This window comes from Rhipicephalus microplus, chromosome 6 (genome assembly GCF_043290135.1).
Source record: "Rhipicephalus microplus isolate Deutch F79 chromosome 6, USDA_Rmic, whole genome shotgun sequence".
Classification (NCBI taxonomy): Eukaryota; Metazoa; Arthropoda; class Arachnida; order Ixodida; family Ixodidae; genus Rhipicephalus; species Rhipicephalus microplus.
In genome coordinates, this window is record NC_134705.1 from 40,385,054 (window position 1) to 40,399,539 (window position 14,486).

The window sequence follows — 14,486 nt, forward strand, 5'->3', positions numbered from 1 at the left end:
AGCGTGACTTGTCAGTGGTCACCGTAGACATATCGATAGAACAAACATAACAGGGAAATATTTCAGTATATATCAAATTTCTGGGGATGGATATCAAGCTCCTTTTGGGTTACTATGGCATCAGGGTCCCAATCACAAGAAATCTGTTGGGGGCCCTGTTTTGAGTACTTACTGTACTTGGTTACAAGTCGAGAGCAGTGTGACCTTTCACCGTCAAAGGACCCTCCTTTCAGCAATGGTGTCGCTGCGTCAGCAAGACATCATGGCAGACTGCTTTGTGCTTACAGGCAGCACTTTAAAAGAAGCCTCTATGAGTGCACCAGCACTTAAAGTAGTTCTTCAAGAATTAGTTGAGCGAAAATATAATTATAGTCCTATTTCTTTCATTTTTCACATTTGAATGCAACTTATCAGAGTTTTTTCATCAGCTGGATTAATGAATTACAGCTTTACTTCTGATGATGATTACTGCCGTAAACTACGAGAAACGAGGAAGCAGTTATGGCCACTTGTCGCACTCACTGGCGTGTGTCATCAGACATGAAGCAATGTAAACCACTCACGCAAGAGGGACAAAAGAGCAGAATGAGCAAATCTTCACACTGAATCTGCAGATGTTGGCAACTGTTCTGTATCACAAAGGGCATCCAAGTGCTGACCAGCAGCACAGAAATTGGTGGCAATTTCAGGCAGTGCATAGCGCTTACGCAGCAGTTCAAACACCAATGCAATCATCATTACTGAACACTGCACAAAACACACAGACAGGATTTTTGTAAAATTCAAAATTGGACATCCTATCAGCACCCTTCTCTGATGTCGGTTTAGACTTTCTCGGTCCCTTTCCCACATCTGCTTCCAGAACATTTGGGCTGTGGTTGCTGCTGGTCACACAACCCGCTATGCAATTACACAAGCTCTGCCAACAAGCTGCACTACAGACAAAGCAGATTGTCTACAACGTGGTGTTATTTTACTGCATAGCGCACCGCGTCAACCGCTTACAAACTGAAGCCGTAAATTCCTTTTCAAAGTGGTCGACAACATACTGCATTCCGGCTCCACCCAGCATCAGTTCACGAGCATATTAATGCAGTCAGTTCCCGATCAGGTGAAAATCTTGAGAAAATCAATTAAATTGGCAACATCCTTCCGAGTGGTACAGCTACTTTCACATCCAGGGGTACATTGGAAAAACAATTTACATTTACAGTCAAGCATCTGAATAATTATAATGGGGCCATTATGCACAGCTACAAATATATCCCAATGCATTGGAAACCTACTTGAAAAATAATCTCCGGAGCAATGCATGTTTCACTTGATAGTGTTCAAATAAGGGTGCCATGCAGTTCAGTGAGTGTTCAGGAGAAATCTTTTCGGCAATAAGTAGAAATACAACTTGTGACAGAAATTTTGCCTACATGCATGCATGTACTACTGTGTACGGGGCATGTTATACTCTAAACGAGCTAACGGAAGCGTCTCGGTAACAAACAATGAGTGCTGATGAATCACTGCCAGACCTTGCTGCCATTAAGTCTAGACGTCATGATTCTGTCACAAAGTTCATTTTGCTGTCGAGCTGCCTTGTGAGACAGAAGCTGTGTCAGCAATGAATATGGCACCGTGGCCTACACGAGAAGCAGGTGTGAATGTTCTTTACTAGGCGGTATAATCTGTTGTGCATGACTCTGACTTTGGTGGCCCTATGATTAAGCTGCACATGTTTTGACGCACTGCAAGTGCATTTGCAATACTGTGGCATAGTCTGGAACAATTATAGTTGATATTATCAGGAATGGTTTAGTAAATTCAATTTGGCACACTTTAGCACAGTTGACCCAGTACTAGAATCACTTAGTCCAGCCCACTGAACACTTAGCCTTGTCATACAATCGCGTCTTTTTTAGGAAGGTCCTATTATCATTTTTATAACTGTTACCTGAACTAAGTTTACGACTAGTTTCACAACTTTGTTTGATAAGAACTCTGTCATGTACCGTCCACAAATAAAACAATAGTGGAAAAGGTAAGCTGAAAAAGCAGATAAGTTTTACGGTGGTAGCTGGCTTTATTGAAGCCACACATGGTTTCAACAGGATTACAACTAACTGAAGAAGGAATGCAAATGGTGCATTCTCGTAGCCTGTGGTCACTGCAACCTTTCATAGATATTACCAGTACTGCATTCTGAGGCACATCTTTTTTTTAATAAGCGGATGGGATTTTGGTTTATAATACACAAGCATTCGCACGCAAATATGGTGCATAACTTATACACACTTTCTGGAATGCAGTCATCAGCTCTCGTCAGGGCTGATCTTGTTGCTCGATGCATGCAGCCAACGCCATTCTGCCTGGGCCACATGGAAATGGCAGAGGAGCCGAGTTGCTTCAGGCCATACCGCTAGGGGAGCTGCTTTTTCGGCCGCTGGATTATAAGTCATAAATGACGCTGGGGTCTGGAAACTGAACAAGCACATGCGGATGTTTTTTTTTCAGTCACAGCTAAAAAAACTATACTGTGAAACTTGACATTAATAAACTTGAAGGGACCCCTCAAAAGGTGTGTTGTAGTGAAAGTGTGCTGAACTAGATAGTTATGCTGCAACTTATTGTCACTAGTTAATGAAAACATACTTATTTAAATAAATTTAAACCATTTTATTTCCAATGCTGTTTATCTTAATGCCCACTTCTCCTTATCTTACATGTTTTGAAAAATGCGGTAATTTTTTGCTGAATTTGTGCACTTCGGACTGGTGTGGGCATGAATGGAGCCACGTGTGCGATCTCGCAAACTGTATGCAGTACAACACTCTGCTGGGCAGCAAAGGACTTCACTATATCCAAGTAAATTAGTGCTTATTCAGCTGAAAGTTTTGGTGCTTCCTCTAAAATGGTTACTACTTTTTCCTCTTTTACCACCAAGGTAGAGGTAAAAAACTCCCTACAATCTCTTCTATACACTGAGTGGCGCATAGTCTTCAATATGCAAAGCACTGCCTCTACCCAGTCTTACAGGCAATTTTAACAATATGATGAGACACATAGGACAGTGTAACACATGTTAGTGGAATTAAAATTATCTGCATTAATTTTATTAAATTGAAATGCATTAGCATAATGTAAAATAGTACTCTGATAGGGAACTTTAAAAAATAAGTACAACTGAACTGTGCGTATAACTGATGGTTGTTTAAGTGGTATTTTACATTATGCTTATCGGCTACCCTATCTATTTTAAGCTTATTAGTCTGTCAGAAATTATCAAATTAAATAGCGTTAAATAAACATGTGAATCAATTTTTTGCACTAAAATGATAAGTGTATATGTAAAGTGTGTTTTCATAAGTATACATTGCAAAACTGCATTATTACACAAAACATTCAAATAATACCTTAACTACATAGCAGTTTAAGAAATAATGTATAATTGTCTCTTTTCACTAAAAACCTTCACTCTAATCTTTTGAATAGGTTAGGTTGTCACATTATATTTGCTAAACCTTAAAAGTTACAGCTTCCTTACTTGTAGGCCACCAAAACAGAGAGGATATTTCTGTCTCAAGAGGCCGAAGGCAGTCTTGTAGCTCTCTGTCGTCTGGCAGTTGTGCATAAGCACAGCAATGGGCAATGCTCCAACAGGAGTAGCAGTAAGCATTACTATAATGGTAGCATGCGATTCATCGCAGGAGGCTGTTGAGTCCAAAATTATAATCTCGCTTGCAGATTCTAATGCTTGCGTCCACTGCATAATCTCTGTAACAACAAACACCACCGAGTAGCTGCCATCCTTCAATTTGGTTCTCCAAATTCTGACACCTGCAAAAGGTTACAAGTGAGAAGGTAAAAACCAAAAGCCAGTGTTGAAACATTCGTTTAGTGACTTCTATAATGCTGCATGCCTTATTAACAGCTTTTTGCCCCTTGAAATCAAAGCTAAGACATGTGACACAATAGTACTTCAGGCGAAAGTGGTGAATTAGTGCTGCAACCAGAGCAAAACATGGAAAAAAGGAGGGGAAAGAAACTGAGTGTGCATCAACCTTGAGTTATATATGTATATATATATATATATATATATATATATATATATATATATATATATATATATATATATATATATATATATATATATATATATTAAAATAGAGGTGTTGTACGTCGAAAAAGGGTCAGACGCAGCTTGGAAAAATGTGCTTTATCAGGCAGGTCTGGCTAATGGCGAGCGGCGTGTGCGAGCTACTACAACAGCCACCCATCATCATCGTCTTCTTCATTGCCAGCAGAGCGTCCGTTATTAAGATTCATTAATTCATTACAATTACTCCCCGCGAAATAAGGGGCCATCCTGGCGACCTATGGACAAGTAAACACGGGAGGGTCGTAGCAGGGCTTAAGTCTCGAGACGTGGGCAATTTCCTGGCCACGACGACGTTGGTAAGAAGATGGTTCTAGTGGCTCAATGAGGTAATTCACTGGTGACGTTTTTTGTAGCACACGATATGGGCCGTGATACTTTGGGACCAACTTGGTAGAAAGGCCAGGTGTAGCAGAAGGGACATGCAGCCAGACGAGTGAACCTGGATCGTAGGAAGTAGTGTCATTTGATGCGTCATGGTGGTGCTTTTGGCGTCCTTGGTCTTGCGTTGTAAATGATCTTGCCAGTTGGCGGCATTCTTCAGCGTATGTAGCGGCTTGGGACAAAGTCGTGGACTCTGAGGAGTCAGGTTTGTACGAAAGAATGGTGTCCATAGTGCAAGAAGGTTCGCGTCCATAAAGGAGGAAAAAAGGAGAGAATCCAGTAGTGCTTTGAATGGCGGTATTATAGGCGAACGTGATAAACGGGAGCACTCGGTCCCAATTTGAGTGGTCTGATGAGATATACATGGACAGCATGTCACCAAGGGTGCGGTTGAAGCGCTCTGTCATTCCATTGGTCTGGGGATGATAGGCGCTTGTAGTGCGGTGAACGACGTGGCACTCACGCAGCAATGCTGTGATGACGTCTGACAAGAATACGCGACCACGATCGCTCAGTAACTCCCGAGGTGCTCCATGACGTAATACGATGTTGTGAAGTACGAAAGTCGCAACTCTTTTGCTGTAGACGAGGGAAGGGATGAAGTTTCGGCATACCGCGTGGGATGGTCGACGGCAACTATGATCCAGCGGTTACCGTCAGCAGTGTTGGGAAGGGGACCATAGATATCAATGCCGACGCGGTCGAATGGTCGGGATGGGCATGGTAAGGGTAACAAGGTACCGCTGGCGTGATAAGGGGGAGTTTTTCGCCTCTGGCACGTCGAGCAGGCCCGAACGTATTGCCGTATAAAACGGTACATGCCATGCCAGTAATATTGGAGACGTATGCGAGAATAAGTCTTCAGGAAACCTGCATGGCCACATTGGGGGTCGTCGTGAAACGTGGAACAAATTTCGGATCACAGATGACGCGGAATCACGAGTAGCCACTGACGTCCACCGGGTGCGTAGTTGCGTCGGTACAGCACGTCGTCGCGAGTGGTGAAGTGCTCCACTTGCCGACGCAACGTGCGAGAAGGGGGGGAAGCCGTCTGCCCAGCCAGGATGTCTAGAATGGAAGCAACCCAAGGGTCCTTGCGTTGCTCAGATGGCATGTCGGCGATGGTGACGGCAGTGGCATCACAGGTTAGACTTTCGCTGCAGTCCGGGTCAGGGGGTAGGGGCGAACGGGATAGGGCGTCCGCGTCCGAATGTTTCCGGCCGGACCGATAGACCACGCGAATATTATATTCTTGGAGGCGTAATGCCCATCGGGCGAGGCGACCGCTTGGATCCTACAGTGACGACAACCAGCAGAGGGCGTGGTGGTCAGTGACGACGTCAAAAGGGCGCCCGTACAAGTAAGGTCTAAATTTCTCTATCGCCCAAATAATGGCTAGGCATTCCTTTTCGGTGACGGAATAGTTGATTTCAGCTTTGCTAAGAGTTCGGCTTGCGTAGGCAACCACGTATTCTTGGAAGCTGTCTTTCTTCTGTGCAAGAATAGCGCCTAGCCCGACACCACTAGCGTCGGTGTGGATCTCTGTGGGTGCCGATGGGTCGTAGTGTCGCAAAATAGGCGGCGACGTGAGGAGGCGGCGCAGTTGATTGAAAGAATCGTCACAGGTGGCAGACCAGACTGAAAGGTCTCTAGAGCCGGCAAGTAGCTTGGTCAAAGGAGCGATGATCGTCGCGAAATTGCGGACGAAGCGCCGGAAGTAAGAGCACAGGCCTATGAAGCTTCGGAGCTCTTTCATGGTGGTCGGTTTGGGAAACGCTGAAACGGCTGTAAGTTTGGCAGGGTCAGGAAGAATGCCGTCTTTCGAAACCACGTGGCCAAAGATCGTAAGCTTTCGAGCGGCGAAATGGCACTTCTTCAGATTCAGTTGCAGCCCCGCGGCAGAAATACATGCGAGGACTTTCTCGAGGCGGGTTAAATGGTTTGCGAAATCAGTTGAAAAGACGACAATGTCATCTAAATAACAAAGGCAAACGTTCCATTTGAGGCCTCGAAGGATAGAGTCCATCATTCGCTCGAAAGTAGCTGGCGCATTGCAGAGACCGAAGGGCATCACTGTGAATTCGTAAAGCCCGTCGGGCGTGATGAAAGCTGTTTTCTCGCGATCGGCCTCTGCCATGGGTACCTGCCAGTATCCAGAGCGCAGATCTAAAGAAGAGAAAAATTCGGCTCCCAGTAGGCAGTCCAAGGCATCATCAATGCGTGGCAGCGGATAGACATCCTTGCGCGTGATTCGGTTGAGACGTCGGTAGTCCACGCAAAACCTGATGGATCCGTCCTTCTTCTTCACCAACACAACTGGAGAGGCCCAGGGACTGCTTGACGGTTCGATTATGCCACGTGTCAGCATGTCGTCAACCTGTTCATTGATGGCACGGCGTTCGGTAGTTGACACACGATATGGACGCTGCCGTAATGGCGTCTCTTGACCGGTATCTATATGGTGAACAACAGATGACGCTCGACCTAAGGAAGGCTGATTGTGGTCAAACGAGGCCCGAAAACGCTGTAGGAGCTTGATCAGCTGTTCCTGCTGCCCAGGCGTGAGGTTGCAATCAATGGACTTGTGGAATACATCCATAGGTTCATTGGCGCCACTTGCGGGTGTAATGGCACAAGTCGGTAAAAATGGCTTGTCTGGATAGATCGGGTCTTCAAAAATACAATTTAAGGTCTCGAGGCTTCCCAGACACTCGCCGAGTAGCAGGATGTACGGGCAAGCAGAAACGTTGCACGCATAAAGTACCGCCGAACCATTGGAAAAGTTGATGACGGCAAACGGGAGGACGATGGTTCGGTGTTGCACACTAGCTATAGTTGGTTGGAACAGAAGTGTCGAGTTAGTGGCAGCAGGGGAAAACACAGGCACTAGGACGGCGGACAACGGCGCGATGCGGACGTCAGCTGCGGCAAACACTTTAGAGGGACTGTGGTGGTCGATATCAAGGCACGGATTCGTCAACGTGAGTTCAGCACGAGCGCAGTCGACGAGGGCCTGATGGGTAGAAAGGAAATCCCATCCTAGTATGACGTCGTAAGATGAACGTCGGAGAACAACAAAGTTGACGGCGTACCAAACATCTTGAATAAGAACGCGTGCTGTGCACTGAGCTGTCGGCGCGATGAAATGGGAAGTGGCTGTACGCAGAGCAAGATTCGTAAGCGGCGTTGTAACTTTTCTCAAATCGCGACATAGTTTTTCACTAATTACAGAAACGACGGCGCCTGTGTCAACAAGTGCACGTACAGCAACACCTTCTACTAGCACATCAATTTCGTTGGTCGGACAAAGAGGAGGTCTTAGAAATTTCGACGACGACGCAGTTCTTGCCTCCGGAACTGCGGCTGTCAGTTTTCCTCTCGAGCGGGGCTCGTGCGCCGAAGCATCGGGGAGACAGATCGGCGACGGGGTGGTAACGACCGGCGAGAATCGACAGGGCGTCGTGGGGACAATGAGTCGGTGATAGGAGAAGATGGTCACTGGGGATTCTGGGCAGCCTGGTAATTTGCAGAATTCTCATGGTTTGGAGGCTGGAAGTTGCGACGGCGACAGTAGCGTGCTATATGTCCCACGAAACCGCATGCGAAGCAGATGGGTCGATTATCCAAGGTGCGCCATGGGTTAACGACAGAAGGTGCTGGGGGCGAAACGGGATTGGGTGCCGTGTATGTAGGCAGCGTGGTAGGGTAGGAGGACCCGGTGCCCCGGTATGCGCCAGAAACAGGTGGGGCTGGGGGTCTAGCAACGACGGCAGCGTAGGTCAGCGGCGTAGGGACAGATGGCGATGGAGGTAGTGCCTCCGTGACCTGTGTCTCAATGACCTGGCGTAGACGTGGGTCTAACGAGGTCACTGGCGCGGATGCTTCGGCCACAAGAGAAAGCTCACGCGCAACTTCTTCACGAATGAATTGCTTGATGTGGGGCAGCAGGACGGTGTTATCAGCAGCGACGTCGTGCACGAGGGCGGAAACTTCAGCCGTATCTTCAGCGGCCTTGCGCGTCGAGACGCGCTGCTTACGCAACTCGTCGTACTCCTGACAGAGGTGGACAACATCGGTGACGGTCTGTGGATTTCTAGCGACGAGCATCTGGAAGGTATCGTCGTCAACTCCTTTGATGATGTGCTTGATTTTGTCGCGTTCCGTTAGAGATACATCGACGCGCTTGCAAAGAGACAAGACATCTTCAATGTAACTTGTAAAGGTCTCGTCCCTGCGCTGGACTCGACTACGAAGACGCTGTTCCGCGGGAAGCCGGCGCAAGGCGGGACGACCGAAGACCACGGCGATGGTGGTCTTGAAGGCGGACCAGTTGGTGATTTCGCCTTCGTGGTTCTTGAACCAGAGGCTGGCCACATCAGCGAGGTAAAAGCGCACGTTTGTGAGCTTATCGCAGGCGTTCCACTTGTTGGAAGCGCTTACGATTTCGTACTCGACGAGCCAGTCCTCGACGTCTTGTTCGTCGTTGCCGCGAAAAATTGGTGGGTCGCGTTGCCGAGGCACGCCAGTACAGTAGACGGTCGTTGGTAAGGCAGCTTGAGAAGGGCCAGGAGCAGTCATGGTGAACGGTGATGGTAGCGTCCGATTGCGAAGTTCCAGGTTGATGAGAACCCCGGCTCCTCCACCACTTAAAATAGAGGTGTTGTACGTCGAAAAAGGGTCAGACGCAGCTTGGAAAAATGTGCTTTATCAGGCAGGTCTGGCTAATGGCGAGCGGCGTGTGCGAGCTACTACAACAGCCACCCATCATCATCGTCTTCTTCATTGCCATCAGAGCGTCCGTTATTAAGATTCATTAATTCATTACAATATATATATATATATATATATATATATATATATATATATGGTCTTTGCGCCACACCTTAAACCAGTAGTAGACAGTGTTGGGCGGTAGTTTCAATGTGCCATTTGCCAGCATTTGTACACTGTCATCTTCAGCTGCAAGCTTGATCTGGTAAAGCTGAAGAGCCTCGGCTGGTGTCAATTGATCTTTGAAATAACTGTGGAAGGCAGACCGTGTGTCTGCAGAGCTCCGTAGGTGGCACAATGCATCAGCACAGTCGAGTTGGTGATTATGCTCTTCCCTCAGCAGAACAATGGCACACAAAGAATGCTCCCTTTCCGAAAGGGAATCAGTCCTTTTTGTGCTTGGTGTCAAAGTCTTGATCTTGATGTCTACAAATGATATACATGTGATTAAGTTGAGGCCAGCGGTCTTGTTGCGACTGCTGTGTTGACATTTCCATTTCTTGTGAAATACCATCTTTTAAAAAAATTATTTGTAGTCACCGAGGATTTTTTTGGTTTTGTAAAGTGCAGCACTTTTATTTGTTTTGTCTGCTTCACTTTGTATAACTGCCTATATGGCACGGTTGTCATCTCTCCATTAGTAACATTGACCTTACTCAAGTCATTCTTATTCACTACCCAGAAAAGCAACCAGCAGTGTTCTGACTTGTCTGTGTGTCTAAGCACCAATATAAGATCTATGGATGCTTTTACGCACATAAGACAGCAACCTGAAGCTGGCTACACGCTGTGTTTTGAACGAGCATCTTGAACATTGATGCAAGGCTTGCAGGCATAAAGCTCTTATATTACAAAGGTAAACACAAAAGGAACGAGACACTTGTGCGGCATGCGGGACTTTCTAGTGTTTACCAGAGTCCTCGTCATAATTCACACAGTACCTTTGAATTCCTTGCAGTATAAAACATGGCAGCAACTTATAAAAGTGCTGGAAACCAACTCGTCAGATCAATGCTTCACCGCTCAGCACATAACTATCTTATCAAACAGCAGCAGTGATGGCCTTGAAGACTACAGGCATGTTTCTCCAGAACAATCAGCCGCAATCATTCGGCTGATGAAAAAAAGCAACTTTCGCGAAGTAGTGCACACTACTATGGTAGCCCAGCAAACCATCAATATTTAGAGGATGTCCACAAATGGTCTGAATATCCAATGTTATTTGTGAATATTCAGTGGATATTGAGTGGACACTTCTATTGAAATATTAAAAGTGGATATTAATAAAATATTCGTGAACATTGTTTTACTAACATGTATGTCTAAGCGAGTTCACCCCGAAGGTTGCGGAAGCGAATCCCGGCCGCGGTGGCGGCATTTTCGATCGAGACGGAAATGCGTTAGGCTCGTGGACTTTAATTTAGGTGCAATTTAAAGGACCCCAGGTGGTCGAAATTTCCGGAGCCCTTCACTACGGCATTGATTTGGGACGTTAGTTCCCAACAATTAATAGCATCAAGACGCCAGATATATTTTATGTACAAAGATAACAGTAATGTGTAGCTTTTTCTGTTTATGTACATAGAGCAATGATATGCTTTTTTAATAGGTTACACTTTTGTGAAAATAACCTCATTTGTACACATACTAGTTTGCATGTGCATGCATGCTTTTGTATTCACCCCCACTTCAGCCACTGCAACATTGTAGGATTGCATGCAAGTTGTGCAACCAAATTTGAGATTAGCAGCTGTAATGAACATTGTGATTGTATGTGTGCATCTCTAAAAAGAATTTCAAAAAGAGACTGATTTCAACAACAATTTTCGCATGTTACACCACAACCAGAATATGTTGTAAAACTTGATCATCGTGGGAAGTTACTCGTAAAACGCAGCCTACACCAGGTCGCTAATATCTCGAGTAGAAAATCAGAAAAACGATTCTGCTGCACAGCGCTGAACGCGCTTGGGCCACTCACAGGATGTGATAGCTCGTTCGGGGCTCGATAAATACTACAGTAAATCCCACGCCCTCTTTCAAACAATTACGGGGGATTACTTCACATTACCGCGCTCACAACTCTATGTCCGCGCCACCCGCACGTCAGCCATGTTAGGGTGGCTAGAATGGGGAGGTGTGATGAGCGGGGCGCCTTTCGCTTGGCGGAGAGGGTCCTTCGGCGCGCCGATGCCGCTAGGGGCGCTGATGGCAGCGGCGCGGGTAGTGAGCGGCGCACTTCGCTGGGTTTGCTTCAGTCGCGCCATAATTTTTTTCGTTAGCAGTCGCACTGTCTTACAAGTATGTCGTCGATCGGTGATTGCGTTGAGTCTCTCTGAAATGTCCGAAGATGTCAACGACAAAAAAGAAGACGCAACGTTGGTGCTTTGTGCCTGGCTGCAACACTGGATATTATAATTCTTCAGGAGAGAAAGTTTCCCTTTTCCGAGCTCCCACGTGTAGTGTGCTGTTCGACAAATGGATTCGTGCTATTCCAAGAGCGGACAAACAGCTTGACGAGAACTCCGCAGTGTGCGAGAAGCACTTCGACCCAAGGTATGTACAAAAAATAGAAGGCACGGTGTTCGCACACCCGAGCAAGAGACCAATTTTGCTTACTTGCGTTCCACGTGTCACATGCTGCATTGCAACATAACCAATTGGCTGTCCTTTTCTCTTTTCTTTTTCACAGATTTGTCGTGCGTACGTTCAAACATAGGATTAATGGTGAAGATGTATACATGCCGCGCGCTGTGCCGACCTTAACAAATGACGCCGTGCCGACGATTTTTCCTAATTTGCCTAAATACTTGACGAAAGCTCTGCCCAAGGAGAGAAAGAGACGGAAAAGCGTGGCTGAAAGTGCTGTTTCGAGTAAAAGAATTAGTGTGAACCACGACAATGTCGAAGAAGGCTCAGCGATTGACCATGACGTGATCGTTTCAGAACAGAACGTCATGTTGACCGAACAGCTGCATTCCTTAAGTGCTATGCTTCACCGTCCTAGCGAGTTGTGGTCGATGCAGAAGTTCGAGCAAACGAATGCATTATGCTACCAGACCGCTAAATTGGACAGAGATTTAACACCTCCTGTTATTCACAACAAGATAGTGTTGTTTGAAGCTGAGGAAGGAGCAGCTGCTCAGTGCAGCATCTTTCTGAACGGGTTCCTATTCAAAAAAAGTGGCTGTCAGACAGTGAGCCAAGCACAGGATCTTCTCAAGTATGCAGACACATTGACACCCTGCGTAGGAATTGGGACAATGGAAGAGTTCCAACCACTGAATTTGGAAAGCAAGGCGAAGCTATCTCAAAATCGTGTCTTCTCCCTTTCTTGCGATGGTTCCTCATCGATTTCGCTACAAGGTATTATGAGATATCGCAGTTGCGCAAACCCTGCCTAAAATATTTTATTTGAGCCTGTAGATACCTGTCCCTGCTTTGGTTAGACTTATCCACCGATTATGGTACACTTTACAGATGGCTCATCTGGACGTTGTACTGCCTGCAGAAAATGCAGAAACCTTCTGAAGGCTCGTCTGCTCCGTCTAAAAAAAAAAAAGACTAAGCGGCCACTTGCAAGAACAGCTGCACAACGACTGAAATGGGCTGTTCGTACGTTGAAGAAAAAGAAAATGAAGCTGCTTACCTTGCAGGATGCCCTGAAGAAGATGCGAGAAAAGACTTCACAAATCATTGCATCTGTGTTAGAGGAAAAGGTACACTGTCCCATTAAGTTGTTATAGATTCATTACTAATAGCTTCTTAATTATTTCAGCTGAAACTTCTTCCAAAAAAGCAACGGGCTGCGGTGCAGGCTTGTTTTGACGCTGCCAAACGAAGGTCCTTGCGCGGATATAACTACAATAAAGAATGGCTCCTTGAGTGCATCATCCTCAGAATGAAAAGTGCACGACTGTATGAGCATCTTAGAGCACACAGAATTCTTGTCCTGCCAAGCCGTGCTTGCCTTCAAAAATACATCAAGGTATGTGATTGCATATGGTGTGCAGTATAGAGATGGTTCCTAATGTTTTTATCTACAGGGATTCGCTGCTGCTTATGGGTTTAATACCAAACTCCTGAGCTGTCTGAAGAAAAAAGTTAAAGACATGGATGAAATGGAGAGGCATGGGGGCATAGTAGTGGATGAAATGAAACTCTCTGCTCATCTGGACTTGCAGTCGTCCAGCAATATTGAAGGCTTTGTCGACCTCGGCAAGTTTACCGATGCCAATGAAAGACACCGCAAAGCTGACCATGGGCTTGTCATAATGTTCCAACCATTTGTGGGGAAATGGACACAAATCATTGGTAATATATTTTTTGCACTGTTAAGGCACATATGCCGAAGCGTTTTGTAATGCTCTATTTCTCTTCAGGTGTGTTTTCATCCAGCGGGAACGTAAAAGCCAGGCTGTTGACAAAACTTTTGGTAGAAGCTACAATTTTGTGTGAGCAAGCCGGCCTCTACGTGGATTACATTTGCTGTGATGGTGCGCCCTGGAACAGATCTATGTGGAACATCCTGGGGATACGCGCCACCCTCAATGACATTCAGTGCAGAGTTGTTCATCCGTGCAACAAACACCGATTTTTGTACTTTATATCGGACTTCCCTCACCTCATGAAGTGCGTGAGAAACACAATGATGAAGCAGGGCTTCAACACCCACAACGGAAGGGCAAGTTGGCTCTAATATTTCTGTGGAATTTTTATGCATAATGCGTACTTCTCAATGCTAATTTGAATCCTTAACAGTTCCTGATGCAATGTGGAAATTTTACAGGCCCACTGGGATCATGTGTCAACCATGTGGAAACTTGACAGCAGTGCCATCACCTTGAAAGTGGCACCAAAGCTGACTCGATCACATATCTTTCCAAATGGATTCGAGAAAATGCGTGTGGACTTAACATTTCATGTTTTCAGTGCCCAAGTGACTCGGTGCTTAGATTTTTACAAAGATCAGATCGAGGAGCAATACACAAATGTTGAGCCAACAAGACTCGTTATTGGTCTCATGGCGGAACTAATCGAGGTGATGACATCCAGGTTTCCAGCAGAAGCTTTACGGTAAGAGTGAAATATTTACCCTGTCGATAATTAGTCCAGACAAAGTTTCTACGCTTCATACATAAACATTATTTCAGGCTTCACAGCCGAAAGGAAGCTGTGCTTGACC

At 45.9% G+C, this 14,486-nt stretch overlaps 1 long non-coding RNA gene across 1 annotated transcript in view; it reads right to left on the bottom strand.

Moving 5' to 3' along the window:
- Nucleotides 1-278: 278 nt before the first annotated feature.
- Nucleotides 279-14,486, bottom strand: part of LOC142765246 (uncharacterized) — a 29,589-nt gene continuing 15,381 nt past the window's right edge. The window contains exons 2-3 of the long non-coding RNA XR_012884118.1: nt 3,536-3,828; nt 279-2,472 (exon numbers count right to left, since the gene is read on the bottom strand). This is a non-coding gene — a long non-coding RNA (uncharacterized LOC142765246). The remainder of the gene's footprint in view (nt 2,473-3,535; nt 3,829-14,486) is intronic.